This window comes from Saccostrea echinata, unplaced genomic scaffold, assembly GCF_033153115.1.
Source record: "Saccostrea echinata isolate AGI-Se365-2 ecotype Australia unplaced genomic scaffold, CSIRO_AGI_Sech_v1 ptg000088l, whole genome shotgun sequence".
Lineage (NCBI taxonomy): Eukaryota > Metazoa > Mollusca > Bivalvia > Ostreida > Ostreidae > Saccostrea > Saccostrea echinata.
Window position 1 is genome coordinate 416,094 of NW_026889837.1, and position 17,188 is coordinate 433,281.

General features: G+C 33.8%; 1 pseudogene; it reads left to right on the plus strand.

Moving 5' to 3' along the window:
• Window positions 1-515: 515 nt before the first annotated feature.
• Window positions 516-17,188, plus strand: part of LOC133177170 (uncharacterized) — a 49,231-nt pseudogene continuing 32,558 nt past the window's right edge.

Consider the following 17,188-nt stretch of genomic DNA (forward strand, 5'->3'; position numbering starts at 1 on the left):
ATTAAACTTACCCCATTTCCAATGCGTAATTTTCCCTATCCAGATGCAGTGTGATAGACAAAACTTGCTTTTTTGAATTTTAAATCCTAGTTATACTCTGAAATAATTTAAAAGATACATGTCCACTTTGATATTTTTTACATATGCTTAAAAAATCCCATTAAGGACAGAGTAATGAGCCGGAAACATGGAGAATTAAAACTCCACTTAGATACAGTAGGGCATAGTAATTGTCAATCAATATCTCCAAAATAAGGTAAGAAACCTAATGATATAACTGCTTTAAGATATGTGGGACATACTTAATTAGAAATATGCAAAATATGAAAAAAAATTGAATGACAAGTATTTTTTCAGCTCAAGGTCCTTCTCCTCCTTATTATAACATGTTTAAGGTATTCGATGTATAACGAGCTCGTACATTCCCGCTAATTTCCGTAACACTTCGGAATGGGGGATTTCCCTCGAGTTATTCCGGTCTTCCTGATAAGAGTTATCGTTCATAAGCAACCAAAATGGCCGATCAGAGGGACAGTCGAGGTCGGTTCGCGAAGAAAGGTCCCAAAAGAGTTCGAATTAAAAGAACATATGTTTCAACTGAGCATAATTATATAAGTGGACATCAGTGCCCTGGCGAATCATGTAAAGATAGATGGTGTCCTTTATTTAATAACATCCATGATCTCGGGGAAAATGTGAACCGTAACTGAAAGGACGGACGGCGTGTTATGGAGCTAGGTGTTTTGCTGGAGGCCCTATCCGCATGTTCCTCCTGTCGCATGGGACCGATTCCTCTTTATGAAGAAAATGTTATAGGAGAGAGACGACGAGGCCTTGGTGGATATTTGTACGTCGTATGCATGAATCCTGAGTGTGGTGAAGTTAACATGGTACCATATGGGAAGACGCATCGACAGAAAGATAAAAGAACAGGGATGCCATGTTTTGTTGTGAATACTAAGTTAGGCACTGGTTTGTAATTTCAAATAGTTTCAGAAATTGAGGAAAATCACAGATGTACACACTGAGTAACAGTCATATAATGTTTAAAATAAACTTTCACTGTTTAATACCATTTTTTTTCTTCAAACCACTTGTGCACAGTCATTGTACAGGATTACATTGTTTCTAGCTATGATAGACAGTCTAGGAGGGCCAGATTGAGTCAATAACCTCCTGTCTACGCTGAACATACCAACAGTGAACAATAAGACATTAATGGCTATGGAGCGGCGTGCAGGAGAAAATGTAGAAAGTATAGCCCAGTTAACCACGAAGAAAGCAGCTGGTTTGAAGAAAAAAAATGGTATTAAACAGTGAAAGTTTATTTTAAACATTATATGACTGTTACTCAGTGTGTACATCTGTGATTTTCCTCAATTTCTGAAACTATTTGAAATTACAAACCAGTGCCTAACTTAGTATTCACAACAAAACATGGCATCCCTGTTCTTTTATCTTTCTGTCGATGCGTCTTCCCATATGGTACCATGTTAACTTCACCACACTCAGGATTCATGCATACGACGTACAAATATCCACCAAGGCCTCGTCGTCTCTCTCCTATAACATTTTCTTCATAAAGAGGAATCGGTCCCATGCGACAGGAGGAACATGCGGATAGGGCCTCCAGCAAAACACCTAGCTCCATAACACGCCGTCCGTCCTTCCAGTTACGGTTCACATTTTTCCCGAGATCATGGATGTTATTAAATAAAGGACACCATCTATCTTTACATGATTCGCCAGGGCACTGATGTCCACTTATATAATTATGCTCAGTTGAAACATATGTTCTTTTAATTCGAACTCTTTTGGGACCTTTCTTCGCGAACCGACCTCGACTGTCCCTCTGATCGGCCATTTTGGTTGCTTATGAACGATAACTCTTATCAGGAAGACCGGAATAACTCGAGGGAAATCCCCCATTCCGAAGTGTTACGGAAATTAGCGGGAATGTACGAGCTCGTTATACATCGAATACCTTAAACATGTTATAATAAGGAGGAGAAGGACCTTGAGCTGAAAAAATACTTGTCATTCAATTTTTTTTCATATTTTGCATATTTCTAATTAAGTATGTCCCACATATCTTAAAGCAGTTATATCATTAGGTTTCTTACCTTATTTTGGAGATATTGATTGACAATTACTATGCCCTACTGTATCTAAGTGGAGTTTTAATTCTCCATGTTTCCGGCTCATTACTCTGTCCTAAATGGGATTTTTTAAGCATATGTAAAAAATATCAAAGTGGACATGTATCTTTTAAATTATTTCAGAGTATAACTAGGATTTAAAATTCAAAAAAGCAAGTTTTGTCTATCACACTGCATCTGGATAGGGAAAATTACGCACTTTTTAAGACAACTTAAACAATAAAAAATGTAATTTACAAAAAATTCTATCATTCAATACGTTGAAATGCAAATCCTTCAAATTATTGATTAACTGTAAAAATTTCAAATGATGAAGCTGACCTCATTATTTCCTAGGACATCGTTAAAGAGGACATAAGCATGACAAGCATGTGTCATGTTACATTTCTCGACTAGGAGAAAAACCAACTATGACGTCACACGTAAGCTAAATAAGCGAAATAAGATATACCTACCTATGATTTCCGTCATCAGCCATGCAAAAATAATTTTTTGTGTTCCCCATTTCTCAAAATATTTCATCATATACTGATTATGAACTGTTTTTACATAATAATACCACCCCTGTGTTCACCGAGTATGATCTTGCTGTACTAACAGATCGTGTATGATGTCACCTACTTGTTGGACACGCAGTTTAGGGAAACAGAGGAGTGGATCAATCTTTTTCATAATTTGTTTATGTTTACAAGAACGTAAAAACTTTTTAATTTTTTTTTATATAAGATGGTAATTAAAGTTAAAAAATTGTCAAAAAATTATACAAGAATTAATGCTTTACACATATTGCACTTATATAAACGGAGACTATGATGTAGTTAAACAGAGTCATGTGACCATGTGTCCTTCATCCCCTTAAAATGAATTCATACAAACACCCAGCATATCGGACCTTTATCATGTTTATGGCACTCTAAACAGATATTAATATACTACATGTATTACGAAATACAAGTATAAGACTTCAAGTACAATTTTTTCTATAACAAAATTAAGTTATCTGTGTTTAAGCTGAATGCATGTATTTTACATTTTTTAATGATGAAAAATTAATAAAGAAAAAAAAAACAAGAAAGAACAAATGTTTGAGAGTTCTGACTACATGTATTGCGATTGACTTAAAAAGAACATTACCGATAACCCCCACCCCCCTTCAATGGTGGGCTTTTTTTTTCCTTTACCGTGTTATACTTGAATTCTTAATAACGAACTTGAACATCCTAACATTACTTGTATTATATTATCTATCGCAGTGTTACTGCATATTAATTCTAATGCACGAAGAATGTTTATATCAATATACCGTTCATTCTGACTTCGTGGGCAGAATATGAATTTCATAATACTAGAGAAGATAAGCTACTTATCTTCACGTAGGCAAATTTAATAAAAATTTCAGATAATATGCCGCAAATTCTAAGGAACATTATATCAAATTTTTCTGATCATGTTTTCCCGTAAGAATTTTTATGCAGTAAACCCGCGACCAACCTTAAACTGTGCTTACGATCAAACAAGTTCGAAAGTCCCTCGTTCTCTCGTCTAATTATCATAAATATGTGTAATATTCAATTGCTCTACTACTTGCTGCTGAATAATAATAACAAGATACTTACAGCTCTTCAAGGTATCACACCGGTAATTGTTTTCACTATGTAATTCTATATAGAATAAAAAATCATTAAAATCAGGTATTCGAATTCATGAAAAAATATTTAGCAGGAAGTGTTAAACCTTACCAGTCACATCAGCTGACACCAAAAAATAGGGTACCTACACGGCATTTTCTGATTTTTTCCATCGGCAAACAGGAATACCCTCAAAACCACGTGTATTCAATGTGTTTATAAACATCCTGTGTGCACCCCAGGAAGTGGCCTCCTATGCCCCGAAAGAAATAGTTCCTGTCAAAAACCTTTCATATTTTACAAAGTACATAAAATATCCTAAGCACAGATACCAAAAATGTAAAAATAGAATAAGGGAAATTAAAAAATTTCTCACAATAAAAAAAAATTTCTTTATTATGTATGGAACTACAATTGACTAAGTTCATTTTGATTGGTCAATTACCGGTGTGATACCTTTACCCCTGCTAAACGCCGCCATTGTCCTCCCATAATGCATTGCGTGTATCGCTGGGTATTCCAATTGACATTTATAGATACACAAAATGTTGAAAGCGAGGGACTTAGACCGACTGTTCTAAAAATAGATTTTGCGTTGTGGGACATTTTTCTATATATCCTTATAGGTCAAAAAAAATATTTTTTTTGTTTTTTATGGTAGGAATAGCATTTTCAACATTTCTGTGAAGTTTAGACTACATGGTTTATGGGTCAAAATATAGATGACCCATAAACCACCTAAGGATCCCACAACGTGAGTCTGAGATACGCCAAATATCCCATAACACGCCAACACGCCTCTTGTATAACTATATATATATATATATATATATATATATATATATATATATATATATATATATATATATATGTGTGTGTGTGTGTGTGTGTGTATTGTATGTATGTATGTATGTATGTATCACCGGAGAAAACAAGTGTAAAACTTTCTGGCAACAATGAAAATGAAACATAAAATTGCTAATGGAAAGAGTGCCATACTTTTTTTACAATGCTAGCGTACTCCTAAGCCGGCATCATTATTTAACGTCAATGTAAAAAATATGACGTAATATTTAGACCAATGACTATGTAAAAATAAAGACTTGTCAAAATATTATAAAGATTATATAGATAATAGATATTAATGTGTTTAATTACACGTACGGTATATGGATAATCAAATAAAAAAGTAAAACATTTATTGAAGAAAACATTTTTGCCGGTTTGGCGTTGACTCAGTAAAGGACATTTATGTCGCTTAGGCGTCGAAAGTGTTAAGAGTCAGTAAATAAAAGAAATAAAATGAAAGTTAATACCTTGTGCTACATATTACTTTAAAGGATATTACTTAAAAGCTCCGAATGAAGCAAATTACAATATTTCCCGTCGCCCGCATGGCGCAGTGGTTAGAGCGTTCGCTCTAGAGTCGCGGAGTAAGGAGTTGATCCTAACGCCGCGAGTTCAAATCCCACGGTGGGACGTCGATACCGGTCCTTCGGATGAGACCGTATAAACCGGGGTCCCGTGTCGCAGTAAGTGTTGGCACGAAAAAGATCCCTCACTGCTCAATTGCCCTGAGTGCCGAGTATAGGTCAAAATTTGCAGCTCTCCACCGGCAAGTGGTGGTGTCACCATATGAGTGAAAAATTTTTGAGAGGGACGCTAAACAATAATCAAACAAACAAACAATATTTTCGTCCTAAATATACACAAACTTATTTATGATATGTCTCAGCTATGATGGAAGGGAATGGAAATTGCGATCTTAGTACATTCTTAATACGTACGTATTAGTTTTTATAATCTTTGTAACAAAGTAACTATAAGCATGTAAGAAAGGTAATATAGATATCTTAAATGACAATCTCTATCCAGAGTTATCGTTCCCGCTACGCTCCACTCATTGTTGTAATACGCCCTCTGGTGAGAGATTAATGGATAGGTTTGTGACTTACTCAGTACAAGTTACATCGCATTTTTCAGCTGTGTCACGTGACTGGTATAAAAATAGAATTGTTCAGCTGAATGTATAAAAATGAGGCTAGTGCAAGGGCGTACATGGTTTTAGAAAAAAGATACATATTAAAAAAGATTTACATCGGCTTCCCAAAAGTGTTGGGAGCTAGTTGGAGCTGTTTCGGAAAAAAAAATCGTAATTTTGCCGAAAATGCGTATAATAGCTCAAAATATCCACTTCGCTTAAATTCTGTCATGAATAAAAATAATGTTATGCCGACCAGAATCAGCTCCCTGCACTTTTCAAAATATACATGATATAAGCAATTGACATATTTCAGCTCAAACAGTCTAGTCTATTCCCTTGCATTTTTGGGGCTAATCAGGTATACACCTATCCTGTTAGCGATATTCTTTACATTCTCTGACTTTGTGCAGCTCCATAGCATCTAGGTAAATTGATAATCTATATTATGTAATTAGGTAAGTTATTTTTTCTTTCCAAGGAGTGGATCTAAGAATTTTTACAATGAAGGAATAATCCTCATGAAATCCTCTACACAAATCCTTAAATACAAAATTACAATTATTATTCTAATAATTGTTGTTTTATGTCTTTTAATGCTAGGCAAGCTCTCCACAGCTAGTTTTTGCTGAATTTGTATAAATCAAATAAAACACTTTCATAGAGATGAATTATGTCATTTGTTTAAATGTCGGATGGTATAAGTATAAATAATTTAACACACAAGAAGGGGATCAGACTCACAAGCTCTGATTGTAAGTCACATAAAATTTGATAATGCCTGATTCCCCCCCCCCCCCCAAAAAAAAAAAAAAAAATAAAAAAAAATCACTAGAAAACATCACAAGAAAAAGTTAGCAAAAAGATGGCACATCAAACCAAAATGTCGTTATGTGCAAAAGACATACATAACTACATCTCACTGGAATGTATAAAAACTACAATATAGTAATAAGTAAACTCTTTTAACGTTAGTAAGCCAATAAATAAGCTATTAAAACAATCCCATTCGTATAACCAGAGTAATATAACTTGATAAACAAACTCCAACTCGAAAAGTCCACGTACGATCTAAACTCTGTTACAAAAATTGACAAAAAGGGGCAGACACCTTTGACTAAATATCTTAACATTCATACAAATGGTACACATAAAGCCTGCACCATGTACTTATCTTTTAACATGTGAACCCTGTACTTAACTGTTAACATAACATAAATACTCTGAACCCAGACTCCCACACAATAAGTACATATAAGGCCTAATCTCTGTACTATTATTAAACTACGTGGATAGGTACATATATAACTTTGTATCCAGACTCCCACACAATGAGTACATATAAGGCTTAAACTCTGTACCATTGTTAAACAACGTGGATAGGCACACATGAACTTTGTACCCAGACTCCAACACAATAAGTACCTATAAGGCCTAAACTCTACACCATTGTTAAACACCGTGGATAAGCACAAATAAACTTTGTACCCAGACTCCCACACAATAAGTACCTATATAAGGCCTAAACTCTGTACCATTGTTAAACAACGTGGATAGGCACACATGAACTTTGTACCCAGACTCCAACACAATAAGTACCTATAAGGCCTAAACTCTACACCATTGTTAAACACCGTGGATAAGCACAAATAAACTTTGTACCCAGACTCCCACACAATAAGTACCTATATAAGGCCTAAACTCTGTACCATTGTTAAACAACGTGGATAGGTAAAGATAACCTTTGTACCCAGACTCCCACACAATGAGTGCCTATAAGGCCTTAACTCTGTACTTTTGCTAAACAACGTGGGTAGGTTCATGTATAAACTTTGTACACGATAAACTTTCCACACGATATGTACATTAGGCCTAAACTCTATACTAATAATGAACAAACTGGTGGAATATAAACTCTGTACATTAATTTCCTACAAATTCTGTACCGAAGAGTAACAATATGGGCAACGTTTATTCATGCGTAAGACATGTCCAGATAAATAATTGCTACATAAGACGGAAACCATTGTCATAATGATAACAGAACAAATAGAACAAAATCTGTTTTTTAAAATAGTTTCCACAGAAACGAGCTAAAAAACTGCCTTCGTAATTATACCTATTTGGAACATATCAAATACTTAACACAGAGATTCACATCCCTGCCTTAAATTGACACCATTGGCTGACTGAGTAACTAACTTATCTATACATGTATGACCTGAATATTCATAGCCTACTCCAAGCATAAGCACCCCACTGTGCAATAAAATGATACAGTATGTTATACTGGCCTTGATTATTAAGACGATTGAATTACTGCATTCCTTAAACTTCGAAGAAACTTCTGCATGGGCTAGTCGTACGAGGGGTGCAGCACAGATGTACATCATCTGGACCAGATAGCTCAAGTCCTTGGTGAAACCTCCGTGGTGCGAAAAGTGAATCCGACAAAAACTTGGTCAAGATGTCCAGCTGAGTATTCGTTTTCACATCAACGCCATCCCGCAGAAACTGGAGACTATCAAATGTTATCATAACTCCACGCCAAACAGCTCCATGTTTCCATTGAAAGAAATGTCCAGTTAACATCGTTAACATCAAATTTACGAAAGACTGCCTGTCCTAAACACAACACTTATCAAGTCCAATCATCAGAAAAATATACACCACAGGGACATTGAAATATCTATACATGTATATGACCCGTGCACATCTACAAGTATTTGGTCCAAAGAAGGGGATAGCAAACACAACAGCAGCTAGGCTGCAAAGGTACGCCTTTTTCTTAGCTGGATACAACTATGATATAGTAAACAGAAATAAAAAAAAACAAAAACAAAAAAACAAAAAAAAAAAAAAAAAAAAAACATGGAAATGCTGACAGTTTGTCACGCTTACCTGTCAAGTATGAGGGTAGCCGATTACTGGACAAGGACGAGGAAGCAGAAGTGGAGATGCTGCATGTTACGTAGTCAACTGGAGCATTTACCGATATTAAAACCCGAGGCAGTCCAACGTGAAACAAGACGTGAATACCTCTTGTCCAAGGTTTACGATATCGTTTCCAGAGGTTGGTGTGTAATTACAGAGTCAAAGGAGATGAACCCATACTTTACATGCCGTAGTGAACTGTTTATTATCTGGGATCCGCTTGTGATTCTGCCGTCACTGCGAAGTCAAGTTTTGGATAACGTACATCAAGGCCACATTGGTGTGATTAAAATGAAAACCTTGGCAAAGATCCATGCTTGGTGGCCAGGGATAGATCGTGATATAGAGCTTTTGAGTAAGAACTGTGCTAGATGCCAGGCAGTAAAACACGCACCACCAACCGCACATATTCACCCCTGGGAATGGTCATCAAGACCATGGGAAAGGAGCCCATGATTTTGCTAGTCCGTTTCTCAATTTAATGTTTCTAGTCATTGTAGTCATTGTTGATGCTTACTCTAAGTGGCAAGAGGTGATACCTATGAAAAGAACAACATCTTCCCAGACCATTGATGTATTACGTACTTTCTTTGCAGGTAATGGCCTACCATCACAAATTGTAAGCGACAATGGACCTCACTTCATATAGGGGGAGTTAGCCAATTTTACCAGAGGGAACGGTATAAAAAAATAACCTTAGCACCATATCACCCCAGTACTAACGGTTTAGCAGAAAGATATTAACAGTCATTCAAGATGAGTCTTAAGTCGAGTAAACAGGAAAACGGTAATGTGGTGAAGAAACTAAGCAATTTTCTTATGGCTTGCCGTAACGCTCCACAGTGCACAACAAATAAAAGTCCAGCAAAACTATTCATGGGCAGAAACTAACCATCTCCTTTAGACCTCTTGAAACAAAATGTTAGGAGGAAGGTAGAGCAGAAACAGTGTGAAGTGCGCGAAAGAAGAAAAAAAGTGTGTTACGCAAAATCGAACAAGGATATAGCTGTTCATGACTACCGAAAGAATCATTGTCAGTGAACTTCTGGAACTGTAACAGCTCAGACTGGACTTATATCATATTCTGTAGAAGTAACACCAGGAGTCACATGCTGACCAGTTTTGTACTTCAAATGTGCCCATTCAAGAAGACTTGCATATTCAGCCTATTAAAACAATTGTGAGTCAAAGACCAGGAAAACAAACCATCCCGAAACAGATCTTATCCACGTCCAATGCAGAACCACTTACTTTGTATCCATCCAGATAACGCAGCTGTGCCATCTACTCAAACTGCTCTTGAACCAAGATATCCGAGTCGTGTCAGGAAACCGCCCAAACATCTTGATGATTATGTTTAACACTGAGGTTAAATGTGATACTAGTGCAGAGGCATAGTAATCATCATGGTACACTGTATCACAGGAAAACAAAAGTTTCTCATTTGTACATGTGTTGTTTATATTTTTGTTCTTTAAATGTATAATTTACATTTGTATTTTGTAATATGTTTCCGAGACCTACTAGCATAAAAGGGATGATAGTGATTGTAAATGGGTACATCTTCAAAACTTAAGAGGGAGTAAATGTTATGTCCATGTAGATTAGGCATTCCGGAAATATGTAATGTGTAATTGCTGGTTCTTATTATTATGTGTTACATTCTTTAAAAAGTACTTCCATGGTACCATAGACAGTTATCCTTTACTTGTGCTCAAATACACAACACATTAGCTTTGGTTTATTAGGTTTATTCAGTCAATGTAAGCAAGGCTGTATGTTTAACAGTATGTTAAAGAATATATGTAAGAAAACTAATCATGAGTATATTTTGAATAAAAATATAAAGAAATCAACAATACAATCAATAATAATAATGATAATGATAATAATGCAGTTATCAAAACATTGAATGACCATCAGAAAACACTTTAATGAATTGACCAGTTAGGTGTGGCATAATACCCAAAATAAACACAAGAGCCCACTGACAATGACTATCACCCTAGTATCACGAATTGTCTTGTCCAATGGACAATTGAACTTTTGATTTCTTTTGATTGAATTTTACAATTTGATGAAAACCATCTGTTCATTGTCATATTCATTAACCTTTTGTCCTATTTGTTCCAAACATAAAAGGCATTTATATTATATAAATATATAAATACCTGGAATTGAACCCTGAACCAAGGTACAATTACTTTTACATGTTTGTATGAGAAATACCTGCTCCTTATCATGCAAACTATGCAGAACTGGAACCATGAATTCAACTCTTTTCTTCTTAGATGATATAAACTAAACATTGATTTAAACTGGTTAAGATTCGAGAACACATATATAATGTTGAAAAATATGGATGATAGGCGACGCAACACAACAAACGGTTATTCTAAGCTAAAGGTTAGAAGTGATTTATGTAGCCTAACATGTAAAATGTACTCACCTTTAGATATATTTTACACAGAGAAATTTACACTTAACCACAACATTATAAGAGAACATATGAAATAATACATGTGTATATATAATAATATTGTCCTTTAATTATTACGTTACTGGACGTGAACTGTCTGCAGCCAAATTCATCATCCACAGTAGATTATGCAAGTTCAGAGCATCTTTCGATTCATTTGGCATGTAATCTTGACAATAGATAAACATAGGATATATCAAGAGCGATTTAAAATTAAGATTTTCTGCAAGATGTTTCCATTCCTGTTCAACATGTTTATTCTTCAAAATTTCAGCTTCATTTCCACAAACTCCAATAATGTGTTCAATCCCCGTGAGTAGTATACAAAGAGGCACTCCTTATATTAAAAGAATAACTGTATAAATTCTTGAATGAAAATTAATATCTATAAGTTATTTTTCTTTTTTGACGTTGATTGGAACATTACATGAGGTAGAAGAAAAAAAAAACTTACAACCCTGATTCAAATGATGAATCAAGAGAGTTAAGATATGAAACAAGGAAGAAAATATTTTAAAGAATGCGATAGAGGAGCAAGAGCCACGAACCATCAAAAAATGGCCCCGTCTAAAAAATTAATGTGTTTTTCTTAATTGACTGTATAGACTTTACACTTTTAAGGACTGTTTTTCTTTTTTGAATATTGATTATAATTTTTGAAATATAGAGTTTGAAGTATGAAGGTGTTTTGATAGAATATATGCAAATAGAACGTCATTTCTAGTAACGTAACGTCGTGGGACAGTAAAATTATCAAGCTATTGTACAAGCAAAATCACTTGATTTGAATTGAATAATTTTGGGAAATGAATAACAAACATCTTATAAACATCATCATCAATTTAAGACAATAAATAGCAGTTGTAAATAGAATTCATTCAACTGTGAGTTTAATTGATTGAATTTTAATTTAAACAATATAATCTAATTTTGTGACTATTCTCGGAAAATACTATTCTCGGAAAATTTTCCCTCTACCTTGCTGATCAATAGGATAATATCATTTATAAGAAGGCACATTTTATTTCTATCCTTTGTACATATTTTTTGAGCGATGCATCGCTCCTAGTTTTACTATAGTAGTCGAGTATTTAATATAATACCGGGAAACAACATACAAATTGCTTCAAATGACGATCGTTTGTTCAACATAGTTTTCCAGACTTTTTTCTACACGCAGAGGTATTTTGTATACGAATCCAGACACCTTGTATCTTTTTTTTTTCAAAGTGGGAATCAGTAGCAGCCAGAAAAAAAAAAGAATATCAAGCTAGGCAACTTGAAATGTTCTTAAAATGAATGTTTCCGAAGAGCTTGTTCTATAACTGCATAAAAATATACTTAAAATTATTTAAAGAGAGTATGATATCCGATGCAAAATTCTTAGATCCTAAAAGTAGCGAGTATTTGAGCATACAAAAGATGTAAATGAAATTGTTATAAGACTTAGTTGGATGTATTTGTTTCTGATCAATTGTAGCAATAAAATACATTCAAACATTAGAGCGTCGGTTTCGATACATGAACATAGAACATTTTAGATTATCGCAACTTATCAGATTCGTTTATTTATCAAAACATTCTTACCTAAAATGTGACTTTCGTTGGTGTAATATGGAATATATTCCAAAGAAATGTTATATCTACTGAAAAGTCACTTATTTAAGGCTAAAAAATAAATCAATTATATCCATAACACATTTACAAATTCCCCCACTTTCCCAAGCAATGTGTTTGAATATCTTCTCTCTCCAATTTCTTAACTTCAATGAAAATCTGCTTATATTCTATGATTATTTTTATATAAATGTACAAAAAGAGTAAACATTACTGTACCAATCCTGGCTTTGATATCAATTGCCACACGCATTATGATATTTATGATTTTAAAAAAAGAGCAGAGCTGAGTATATATATGTATATTGCTGATATCCAGGCAATAATCATTCATTTGTCCATGACATATCACCTTACAATCAGCGCAAGCTTGCTTAAAAGGGGCGTGCCTACAGAAACCATAATATATTTCCCTATACATGTATATTGTTAGTTTCTAAGGGAAACATTTTTTGTATTTCACCAGAAAATGCCCCCCCCCCCCCAATGAAAAAAGGGATGGAAAGATAGAAGAAATTCTCTTTAAATAAGTTTCTATTTATTAACATTAACGAAAAGTAATTTCAGAAAAAAAATATAAGGGTAAACTTATGTTAGCTACAATAAACAGTTTGTAACTCTCTCTTTCTCTCTCTCTTACAATCCTTAACTGGAATTCCTGCATGCGCCCCTGAAAAGTCATTTCTACATATTATGATACTAATATTAAAATACTGTCAAAGGGGCTAGAATTGTAATATATCAAAATTAAATGATAATAGAATTTCTTATAATGATGATGATGATGATGATGATAATAATAATAATAATTTCAAGCAGAACAAATGTATTTCTTTAGCAATAAACAATTTGAAAACATACATGTTTCCGTTTTTCTTTGATTTTTTTTTTTACACATTCTAAGAAATGTATTGATCAGTTTGGTGTTAACAAGCTTTCTCCCCCCCCCTCTCTCTCTCTATGTGTGTGTGTCCTTGAGTATTCGTGAACAAAAATAAACCAGTATAGTCAAATTAATGAAGATATGAATATAGATACAAACAGAGTAATTAACAAGTTACGCGCTTTTTGGTTTTAGCAAATTTAATACCACTAACCTACCCACTAACTGATAATCTGAGGCATCTACTACTGACTTTGTGATAGTTACATTGGAATTGGAATAATGTACAAAGGATGTTTTGATTCTAAAGTAAATCAGACATATTCATTATGCATTTGTGCTCACAAGTATATCTGAATTATAATTATATACAAGTATAAGTGTACCGATATCGGGTTTTGTCAAAACACGTGCACTTGACGCCCCCGCCCCCGAGATCTATATTCCGTTTAGCGGAAACGTAAATGATCATCCAAATGCTTAATATTTGTAATTCTTTTTATGCATATATATCTTTACATTATATAAAATACATAACTTTTAGGACATCACAAGTGACGTATTACTAGTAACGCGGTGTTTTTCAGATTTTGATCTAAGAAGATATATATCCTAGATTCCTTTCTACATTAATCTTTTCAAGTGAACAATCTACTGCTTTTGTAGCATATTTGGTGTTCTTTATGAACCAAATATTACCGACTGATAAGAAAAATTAGTAAATATTTGATGCATCAGACTTAAAATGTAAAGTCAAAGATTATAATAAGAATGCAGATTTGTATCGGCAGTTTCTTTACATATGGGAAATATATGAAAGTTATTTCTGACTGTGGCCACATCTAACTTTGGGAAAATACGTCGAAAAATCGGCATTTTTTCTACGTTCTTTCTTGTTCCAATCGCCGCACTAATTATTTAACGAAATGAGTTTCGTAATTACGTTGTCCTCTAACATTTATCATATAATACCCGTTCTGAAAGGAAACTTTATTTTTGGGGAAAACATAGGGCCATATATAGTGGTTCGTGGTCTTAGCTCTTTATGTGAATTGATGAATTACCTTGAGTTTTGATTATTGTCTCAACTTCTTTAAACTGGCTTTGGAAACAATCATCAATTTGTTTACCAGTCTTCAAAACGTACGCAGCACAATTGAAAACCTGAATTTAAGTAAAACCCTATTCTGTAAAGTCACATATTTTTATGGAGTCAGTTTGTCAAGGTTCGAGGGAAAATCATTGACAGGATTTAATCTCATGGTAAGGAAGTGCAGAGTTATTATGATTTTGAATCTTTACACTTCGTGGAAGATATGATTTCCTGTTTCTCTTCATACCTCCAAAATAACAACTTATTTGTCAATAGCTTGTCTTGTTTAAAAAAAATTGAAGTAGAGCATGCTCTTGCGTATCGACTGAACTGGGAGACATAAAATCGATATGCAGGTGACAATTGTATATTGCTACACATGTAGGGGTAGTTCACAATAGAAAAGTTGAAGTCATTACGTTTGTTATAAAGTTTTGTTATTAGATTACTGTTAAAGCATTTGTCTATTAAAAGATCCAATTATGAAACAGATGTGCCAGATTCTGTGGTATATCTTTTATTTCGAGCTCAAAGGAATCTATGGAATCAACGTTGAAATGAAAATGAATGCTGTAAATTGATAAAACTTCCTTCGATGAATCTAAATATTCAACTGAAGGCTAGAGCAAGAGACTTTTTCTTTCCATGTTTTCTTTCCATGTAGAAGTTGAATAACTTCTGCTTCATAGTGGCTTTTATTGTTGCCTACAAAGCAGAGTGACATATAATTTTCTCTTTCTCTGACGTTTGTTATTCTGTGTAACTGACAATCCATTCATCTTTCTGTCACACCTTACATCTTTTGAATTATGTTTTATCAGTATGGTAGGAGTCAACATAACTAAAAGTTAGATAGTTCTTTCGAAAGAACGACTGAAAGAATATTTTAGCATTTGGATCCAGTGTCATATCTATTTTGTGGAACAAAATTAGCCAAGGGAAAGTTGAGATGTATTTTAATCTACAGTGAATTTCGGGAAGTCATTGATACCTTGAATATTGCTTCTTTGTGACCGAGATTCTTTATATCCAGATAAGGAACGTAGTGCAAACTCTTCTACTGAATTCGAAAAAAAATCCTTTTATCCGAGGTTTCCTAATAAGGGAATACTTTATAACTAAATTTAACTGTAAACCTTTTATTTTTGTGTATGGAGATTATTAGATACAGATTCCCCGCTATCATTAAATTGATACATAATATAAAATATTTATGCTAGCTTGGACCATGCATAGATTCGGTGCAAGTGGAGTGCCAGATAAAAAAAAAATATTGATTTGTTTGGAAGAATTAGATCTTCGTTCGGCTTAATTAGAAATTTGTTCGGATGAATTAGAAATTCGTCCGGATGAATTAGATATTTGTTCAGACAAACTAGATATTTGTTCGAACAAATTAAAAATTTGTTCGGACAAGTGGATATTTGTTCGGACGAATTCAATATTTGTTGGGACAAATTCGAAATTTGTTCGAACAAATAATTGATTCCTTCGGATGAATTAATATTTCTTCGAAAAAAATATCTAATTTGTCCGAACAAGGTTCGGACGAATAAGCAAATATAAAAATCGGTGACAGGATAGTACTGGAAAGGCGTGATTTGCACAAAGGCGTTCCGTATTTTAATTAGGCCATGTCTAATAACAGATATTTAATTTTTTTTTCTTTTTTTTTTTTTTTTTTTTTTTTTTTTTTACAAATGTATAATTCAATTTATAAACAATAAAAAAGATAACAACAAATAAGGCCATCAAAAAATATTTGGCAGATGGGAGATCTTGAATTCCAAAAATATTTCTAGCTCAAATTTAGTGAGCATGATGCATATGAATAGTCTTTCAAAAAATATATCTACCCAGGCATATGACCTCATGTGACCTCATGTTTCCATGGCAACCAGAGCATTTGTTATATTTTATCACAGGCATATTTGGACTGGCCTATCCTGTTATAATTCAAATATTTTACATCCAAACTCCAAGTATAATTTTGTAATGTGTGTCATAAAGTGCTTTGAAATTCATTTTTCTATTTTATAAGGAAAATTTAATTGGGATTGACTTTTTATTATATTTTACCTACAGAATTATATCGCATGAAGAGCTATTTTGTTTGCAAAATCCAGACAACTTTAGAAAATGTTACAAATATCTTTAGAAGGATAACACTCTGTTCAATAGATTAAATAAATAAAATTCTGTAGACACTAAAGACTTTAAGAAAAATATCTGAATGAATTGTTGTAAAACTCTGTTGATTAACTCCCTTACATAAGCTCTCTAGCAAAAGAGCATGCTATTCCTATGAACAATTCCTAAAACGAGCTGTTATTAACAAACAAGTTGATGAAACAAGAATATCAGCAGTCTCGTTTAAGGAGGCTGGGGGGTCAACAAATTAACCACCAGATTTA